This window comes from Salmo trutta, chromosome 25 (genome assembly GCF_901001165.1).
Source record: "Salmo trutta chromosome 25, fSalTru1.1, whole genome shotgun sequence".
Taxonomy (NCBI): Eukaryota; Metazoa; Chordata; class Actinopteri; order Salmoniformes; family Salmonidae; genus Salmo; species Salmo trutta.
Genome location: NC_042981.1, coordinates 15,299,151 through 15,307,465, shown reverse-complemented (window position 1 = coordinate 15,307,465; position 8,315 = coordinate 15,299,151).

The window sequence follows — 8,315 nt, the reverse complement described above, 5'->3', positions numbered from 1 at the left end:
AACTGTAGCTGTGGACTTTAGGTATAACTGTAGCTGTAGGTATAACTGTAGCTGTAGCTATGGACTGTAGGTATAACTGTAGCTGTGGACTGTAGGTATAACTGTAGCTGTGGACTTTAGGTATAACTGTAGCTGTAGACTGTAGGTATAACTATCTGTGGACTGTACGTATAACTGTAACTGTGGGCTGTAGGTATAACTGTAGCTATGGGCTGTAGGTATAACTGTAGCTGTGGACTATAGGTATAACTGTAGCTGTAGGTATAACTGTAGCTGTGGGCTGTAGGTTTAACTGTAGCTATGGGCTGTAGGTATAACTGTATCTGTAGGTATAACTGTAACTGTGAACTATAGGTATAACTGTAGCTGTAGGTATAACTGTAACTGTGGGCTGTAGGTATAACTATCTGTGGACTGTAGGTTTAACTGTAGCTATGGGCTGTAGGTATAACTGTATCTGTGGGCTGTAGGTTTAACTGTAGCTATGGGCTGTAGGTTTAACTGTTGCTGTGGACTGTAGGTTTAACTGTAGCTGTGGGCTGTAGGTTTAACTGTAGCTGCGGACTGTAGGTAAAACTGTAAGCTGTAGCTGTGGCTGTAAATGTGGCTGTTACTCTAACTGTAGCTGTAACTGTAACTGTGGCTGTATCTGTGGCTGTAACTTTAGCTATATCTGTTGCTATAACTGTAGTTATAATTGTAGCTGTAGCTGTGGCTGTAGCTGTGGCTATAACTGTAGTTGTAATTGTAGCTGTAGCTGTGGCTGTAGCTGTGGCTATAACTGTAGTTGTAATTGTAGCTGTAGCTGTGGCTGTAGCTGTGGCTCTAACTGTAGTTGTAATTGTAGCTGTAGCTGTGGCTGTAGCTGTGGCTATAACTGTAGTTGTAATTGTAGCTGTATCTGTGGCTATAACTGTAGTTGTAGCTGTAGCTGCGGCTGTAGCTGTGGCTGTAATTGTAGCTGTATCTGTAACTGTAGCTGAAGCTGTAGCTGTGGGTGTAATTGTAGCTGTATCTGTGGCTATAACTGTAGTTGTAACTGTAGCTGCAGCTGTGACTGTAATTGTAGCTGTAGCTGTGGCTGTAGCTGTGGCTGTAATTGTAGCTGTAACTGTAGCTGAAGCTGTAGCTGTGGGTGTAATTGTAACTGTATCTGTGGTTGTATCTGTGGCTGTATTTGTAACTGTGGCTGTGCCTGGATCGATGTGTGAGAGTCAATGTGCGTTTGACTTGATGTGCTGCTCTGGAGCCATTACCAGGGCTGTTGCTCTTGTTGCTCTGATGTTTCAATAAAGCCATGAGTGTCTGGAACCGAGCGACCCCTTTTGGAAGTGGTAATTGCCCACTTTTGTCTCGTTCCGTTCCCGCTCTCTTCTGCGAACCGTTCACACGCACCACATTCTCTCTCTCTCTCTCTCTCTCTCTCTCTCTCTCTCTCTCTCTCTCTCTCTCTCTCTCTCTCTCTCTCTCTCTCTCTCTCTCTCTCTCTCAATTTAAGGGGCTTTATTGGCATGGGAAACATATGTTTACATTGCCAAAGCAAGTGAAATAGATAATAAACAAAAGTGAAATAAACAATAAAACATTAACAGTAAACATAACACTCACAAAAGTTCCAAAATAATACTCCCTCCCTCCCTCCCTCCTTCCCTCCCTCCCTCCCTCCCTCCCTCCCTCCCTCCCTCCCTCCCTCCCTTGTTTTGTAGTGCTGTTGGGGAAGGGCTTTGTTCACATGCATTTCAAATAAAGTGTCAGTGTGTGAGATGCATATTTAATCAGCTGCTGGGGTTGCCAATGAGAGAGCAGCAGAGGACCCCCCCCCCCCCCACACACACACACACACATACAAACACTAGCCTGACTGTTTAGTTTTCTGTATGAGGTATTAATAGTACCAGTATCAATAACCCACACATCTTCAGAGGTATTTGTATTAAATTAACTCTGATCAAAATCTCCTATTACCACCATTGTCTGCTGTATTAGCTGACTATGTAATGGGCCAATATTTTCTAAAGTTTCTGTCTTGTGAGTAGCCAGCCCATGTTTTCTCAGTATAAGCTTGTAGCCCTGGCTGTGCTGTGCTGAGTAGAGACTTGCTCCTGCAGCGATTAGCTAGCCTGGGCTGTGCTGAGTAGAGACTTGCTCCTGCAGCGATTAGCTAGCCTGGGTTGTGCTGAGTAGAGACTTGCTCCTGCAGCGATTAGCTAGCCTGGGTTGTGCTGAGTAGAGACTTGCTCCTGCAGCGATTAGCTAGCCTGGGTTGTGCTGAGTAGAGACTTGCTCCTGCAGCGATTAGCTAGCCTGGGCTGTGCTGAGTAGAGACTTGCTCCTGCAGCGATTAGCTAGCCTGGGTTGTGCTGAGTAGAGACTTGCTCCTGCAGCGATTAGCTAGCCTGGGTTGTGCTGAGTAGAGACTTGCTCCTGCAGCGATTAGCTAGCCTGGGTTGTGCTGAGTAGAGACTTGCTCCTGCAGCGATTAGCTAGCCTGGGCTGTGCTGAGTAGAGACTTGCTCCTGCAGCGATTAGCTAGACTGGGTTGTGCTGAGTAGAGACTTGCTCCTGCAGCGATTAGCTAGCCTGGGTTGTGCTGAGTAGAGACTTGCTCCTGCAGCGATTAGCTAGCCTGGGTTGTGCTGAGTAGAGACTTGCTCCTGCAGCGATTAGCTAGCCTGGGTTGTGCTGAGTAGAGACTTGCTCCTGCAGCGATTAGCTAGCCTGGGTTGTGCTGAGTAGAGACTTGCTCCTGCAGCGATTAGCTAGCCTGGGTTGTGCTGAGTAGAGACTTGCTCCTGCAGCGATTAGCTAGCCTTACACACTGCAGAGGAAGACTCCTTTGGTGAAACGCACTCAACTGGCTTTCTCTTCTCTCTTTTTCTTCTTTCCCCTCTCCTCCTCTCCTCTGCTCCTGGCCTCACCTCTCCTCTCCTCTGCTCCTTAATCCACTGCTTCCAACCCCAGGAAAGTGCTACATTTATGTCGGGTTTGAAATGGTCTCCAAATGCTGCCTCCTGGATAGGATCCAAAGGCAGGCGGAATACAAGACCAGAGAGACCTGGGAGAGAATGAGGGAGACGGTGGGAATGAGTGACAGCGAGAGAGAGGGGGAGAGAGAGAGAACGCGAGAAGAAAATAGAACAGTTTTAGTCATTACTAGACAATAAAAAGGGAAAGCTGCATCTTCAAAATCCTTTTTAGATTTTTGCCTCGTTTACCTTTTTTCGAGTTAATCACTTTGCATGCTCTCATTTAAATATAAAACATTTCTTTAATCATCAAAGCTAGTGAGCCTCATGCATATTCATACATTTCTCCACTCATCACCCCCCCCCTCCACATCACAGGTTCATTACCTCGCTCCAGAGCCAAACAGCCATTAGCCTCAGCCAGCTCTCTAATCACATACACACACACACACACACACACACACACACACACACACACACACACACACACACACACACACACACACACACACACACACACACACACACACACACACACACACACAGAGGCTTGGTCATAAGCACACTAACCATGCTAACCCGATGTAACTAACTTCACTACAAGCCCATCCATCCTTCAAGTCTGCAATAACTTAACAGACTTGTTACACATTCTCTCTGATAGGAAAAGAAGGCTGAGAATGAAAGAGAGAGAGGACGAGAGAAGGAGAGAGAAAACAAGTGTGCGAGAGAGAGAATGTGAACGAGAGAGAGGGAGTGGGAGAAGGGAGAGAGAGAGAATGTGAATGAGAGAGCGAGGGAGAGGGAGAAGGGAGAGAGAGAGAATGTGAATGAGAGAGCGAGGGAGAGGGAGAAGGGAGAGAGAGAGAATGTGAATGAGAGAGCGAGGGAGAGGGAGAAGGGAGAGAGAGAGAATGTGAATGAGAGAGCGAGGGAGAGGGAGAAGGGAGAGAGAGAGAATGTGAATGAGAGAGCGAGGGAGAGGGAAGAAGGGAGAGAGAGAGAATGTGAATGAGAGAGAGAGGGAGAGGGAGAAGGGAGAGAGAGAGAATGTGGAATGAGAGAGCGAGGGAGAGGGAGAAGGGAGAGAGAGAGAATGTGAATGAGAGAGCGAGGGAGAGGGAGAAGGGAGAGAGAGAGAATGTGAACGAGAGAGCGAGGGAGAGGGAGAAGGGAGAGAGAGAGAATGAGAGGGAGAAGGGAGAGAGAATGTGAACGAGAGAGAGAGAGAGAAGAGAGAGAGGGAATGTGAACGAGAGAGAGAGAGAGAAGGGAGAGAGGGAATGTGAACGAGAGAGAGAGAGAGAAGGGAGAGAGGGAATGTGAACGAGAGAGAGAGAGAGAAGGGAGAGAGGGAATGTGAACGAGAGAGAGAGAGAGAAGGGAGAGAGGGAATGTGAATGAGAGAGAGAGGGAGAGGGAGAAGAGAGAGCGAATGTGAATGAGAGAGAGGGAGAGGGAGAAGAGAGAGCGAATGTGAATGAGAGAGAGAGGGAGAAGAGAGAGAGGGAGGGAGAATGTGAACGAGAGAGAGAGAGAGAGAGAGAGGGAGAGGGAGAGGGAGAGGGAGAATGTGAACGAGAGAGAGAGAGAGAGAGAGAGGGAGAGGGAGAGGGAGAGGGAGAAGGGTGAGAGTGAAAAACCTGTTCTCTGGCTGGAGCTCTGAATATTTGTCAAGAGGCTTGACGAAAGTTTCATTTGCATAATGACTTTGTAGTTCTGCATTAATAACATTTGCATATGAAGCCGTGTTAATTACTCCTGATCAGGCTTTTTTGCATTCATGCATGTTAATTTTCTGCGACTTGCGAGAATTGATGTCCTGGTGTCAGGGATGTGATTGGTGGAAGAGGGCGGTTGTTGAGACTGGGGGAGGAGGAGGAGGGGGGGGGAGTAGTGATGAGTAGAGGTTGCGGGAAGGAGGAGAAAGGGGGTGAGAGTGTTATTCAGAGAATGGATGGATGGATGGATGGATGGCACAGACATTTGTGTTATTCTTATTCTTCATTCTGCTTTAATTGATGGAGAATAAGAAGGAGCCTTTCTGAAGGAATCGTGCCTCAGTGTGAGACAGAGAAGCCTATATAAATGCTCCCGCTCGTAGACAGCCGTTTCAAATCTATTGTTTATCTCACTGATTTATCTCAAAGCAAGCCACTTATTTTGGACCAATACTGTAAAACAGGCTCCAAGAGAAATGAATGCAGGGTATTGTCAGTGGTGAATAATATCGCCCTGAAAACGTATTGTCAAGAAAATATAGCATACTTCACAAGGCTCTTATTTATTATCTCACATTTCATTTTTTCTCCATGATTTATGGCTGTGCCTCTCTGACTGTATAAGAATCATGAGTGAATCTTGTCACTAGCCAATATTTAAACCTTTCTGTGATTTGTTTGTTTTGATCTGAGTGTTCTAAGTTAGTGAACTCTGGGTAATTGTGATTATTTCCGGGCATTGCTAGTGACATCACTTCTGTAGAGTCTTTTGTTGAGTTTTTCTGCTTGTTTAATAACTCCATAAAGTCAACAGTCTTTTATCCAGAGTTTTACCAAATGTTGTTTAAGCACCCTTGTTACATTTGAGTCTTTTCCCTGCAGACTGAGCTCATTTAACTATCCCATGGGGCCGATCGGCTGGGTTTAAAGCTCCGTTCGCCTCTTACTGAAGCTACTCTGTTCCTCAGGTCTATCTTTCTATTCATAGTCACTCTGACTTCAACCATTTGCTCATGGAATTTTGGCCTTTCACTTGTGGTTTTGGCTAATGCTTCACACAGCCATGTGTGTGTGTTTCTCTAGATGCACAAAAGCAAGGGAGATCGAGTCGAGAGAGAAATAAGAGAGAGAGAAATGGAGAGAGAGAAAGAGAAAGTGTGTGTGTGTGTGTGGGGGTTTTTTTTTCCGGAGAAAGAGAATCTGGTGGTCTCCTAGTGATTTGAACATAACGACAAAATTAAACCCAGGGCTTTTATCAGCGTGAAGAGTCTGGGGCCTCTGCCAAAACAAAGAGATTTTAGAGCCGACAGACGCTCAACACAGGAGTGGAGTAAGGCAGCGAACCAGGCCCTGCTTGACGGATGGGAGATGGGGCTCGGAAATTTTAAAAGGATCTCACTCGAGCTGCGTTGTCATCACCCCGAAGATAATTGTGCTGAAGGACATTTAATCCCTGAAAAATGGTAAAATACACAGGGCCTCCGCGGATAATTCTGGGACATGTTTCTCTTTTTAAATCTAATCTTTAGGACGTATTATTATAATACAGTATCATATCTTATATTGTTTTATTTTCTGCCACAAAATGAATGATTGATGGAGTTGATTGGATAAAGTGGTACAATTTGTCTCTGATTGTGTGTAAGTCCTACACTTGTAAAACAGGTATTGTTGCTGTGAAAATAAGTAAGAAAAGGAAAACAGACAGCATTTGATTCTGATAGCATTGTCACGGTGACAAGGGCTTTGTGCAAACTAAGGAAAGGATACTTTCCTATTCATTTGATAATACTATCAGATGATATTTTATCCCTTGGCCCTTGAAGAAAGGCTGTATTTATCAATGTTTCCTTTGTTGTGAATGTCACTGTATGGTGTGTGTGTGTGTGTGTGTGTGTGTGTGTGTGTGTGTGTGTGTGTGTGTGTGTGTGTGTGTGTGCGTGCGTGCGTACGCGTGCGTGTGTGTGCGCGCGTGTGTGAGAAAGAGTGGAGAGGACACGCCTGACTTGTTGAAAGACTCCTTGCCCTCCCTTTCTCACTCTCTCTCTCTTCTCTCTCTTTCTCTCTCTCTTCTCTTCTCTCTTTCTCTCTCTCTTCTCTTCTCTCTTTTTCGCTCTCTCTCTCTTCTCTCTCTCTTTCTCTCTCTTCTCTTCTCTCTCTTTCTCTCCTCCCTCCCTCTCACTCTCTCTCACTCTAATCTCTCTTTCTCTGTGGTGTCTCAGGTCAGGTGGTTGAGTAGAGCTGCAGAGTGAGGTAGTTTCCCCAGCCCTGTGTCACTGAGAGCAGGAAACTGTTTAGCTTTAGAGAAACACACCTCTGTTTACAATCTCTACAGGAGAGAAACTGTGTAAGTGTTTGCTTGGCCCCACAGGCTCACAACCCCTCCTCTTTACACCGCTGCTACTCTCTGTTATTATCTATGCATAAGTCACCTTAATAACTCTACCAACATGTATATATTACCACAATTACCTCAACTAACCGGTGCCCCCGCACATTGACTCTGTACCGGTACCCCCTTTATATAGTCTCGCTATTGTTATTTTACTGCTGCTCTTTAATTATTTGTTACTTTTATTTCTTTTTTTTTCTTTTTTTTTTTCTTAAAACTGCATTGTTGGTTAAGGGCTTGTAAGTAAGCATTTCACTGTTGTTTTACCTGTTGTATTTGGCGCATGTAACAAATAAAATGTTATTTGATTTTATTAACAAAGGTGTGCTTTCCTGCAGTCAATGACCAAAAGTGGCCTCATTGGTGGAATGTTATTCATAATTTCATAATTAATAAATATTATTATTTGTTTAAACTATGAAAATCTGGTGTTTCTATGTCAAACAGTTTTGTTATATTTCAGTCCTCTGTGATGTATATAAAGTGTAATATTGGGATGCAAACTGAAAATGTAATAGATTTCAACTCTATATCTGACATGATACAGGTGTCTTCTTTTTTTAAGACCATAACCATGTGTGTGAGGTGTAAACTTTTGTTTCAAAGTAGATTTGTTTAAGACTACTGAGTTAGCACACTGCAGTAAAAGGTCAAAAAATGGGCTCACCTTAATTCCTTTGTTGATGTAACACTTCTGGTTTGCAGTATTGTGGCATAACAGAGAGTTTTTTTGGGGGGGGACTTGTTTTCTTTTGGTGGAGTGAGGTGCTGAATTGTGTCGACACACATGCTCATACACACACACACATGCTCATACACACACACACACATGCTCACACACACACACACATGCTCACACACACACACATGCTCACACACACACACATGTTCACACACACACATGCTCACACACACACACATGCTCACACACACACACACACACATGCTCACACACACACACACACACACACACACACACACACACACACACACACACACACACACACCACACACACACACACACACACACACACACACGCGCACACACACACACGCTCACACGCACACACGCTCACACGCACACATGCTGACACATGCTCACACACATACTTGCTCACACACACACATGCTCACACACACACAGAACAGTGAAAAGTTCAACGTTAAAACTGTAAGGAGTTAGTCTCCCACATGAAACCATCAAACACTCTGCTGCATGCCGCTTTATGGTAGTCA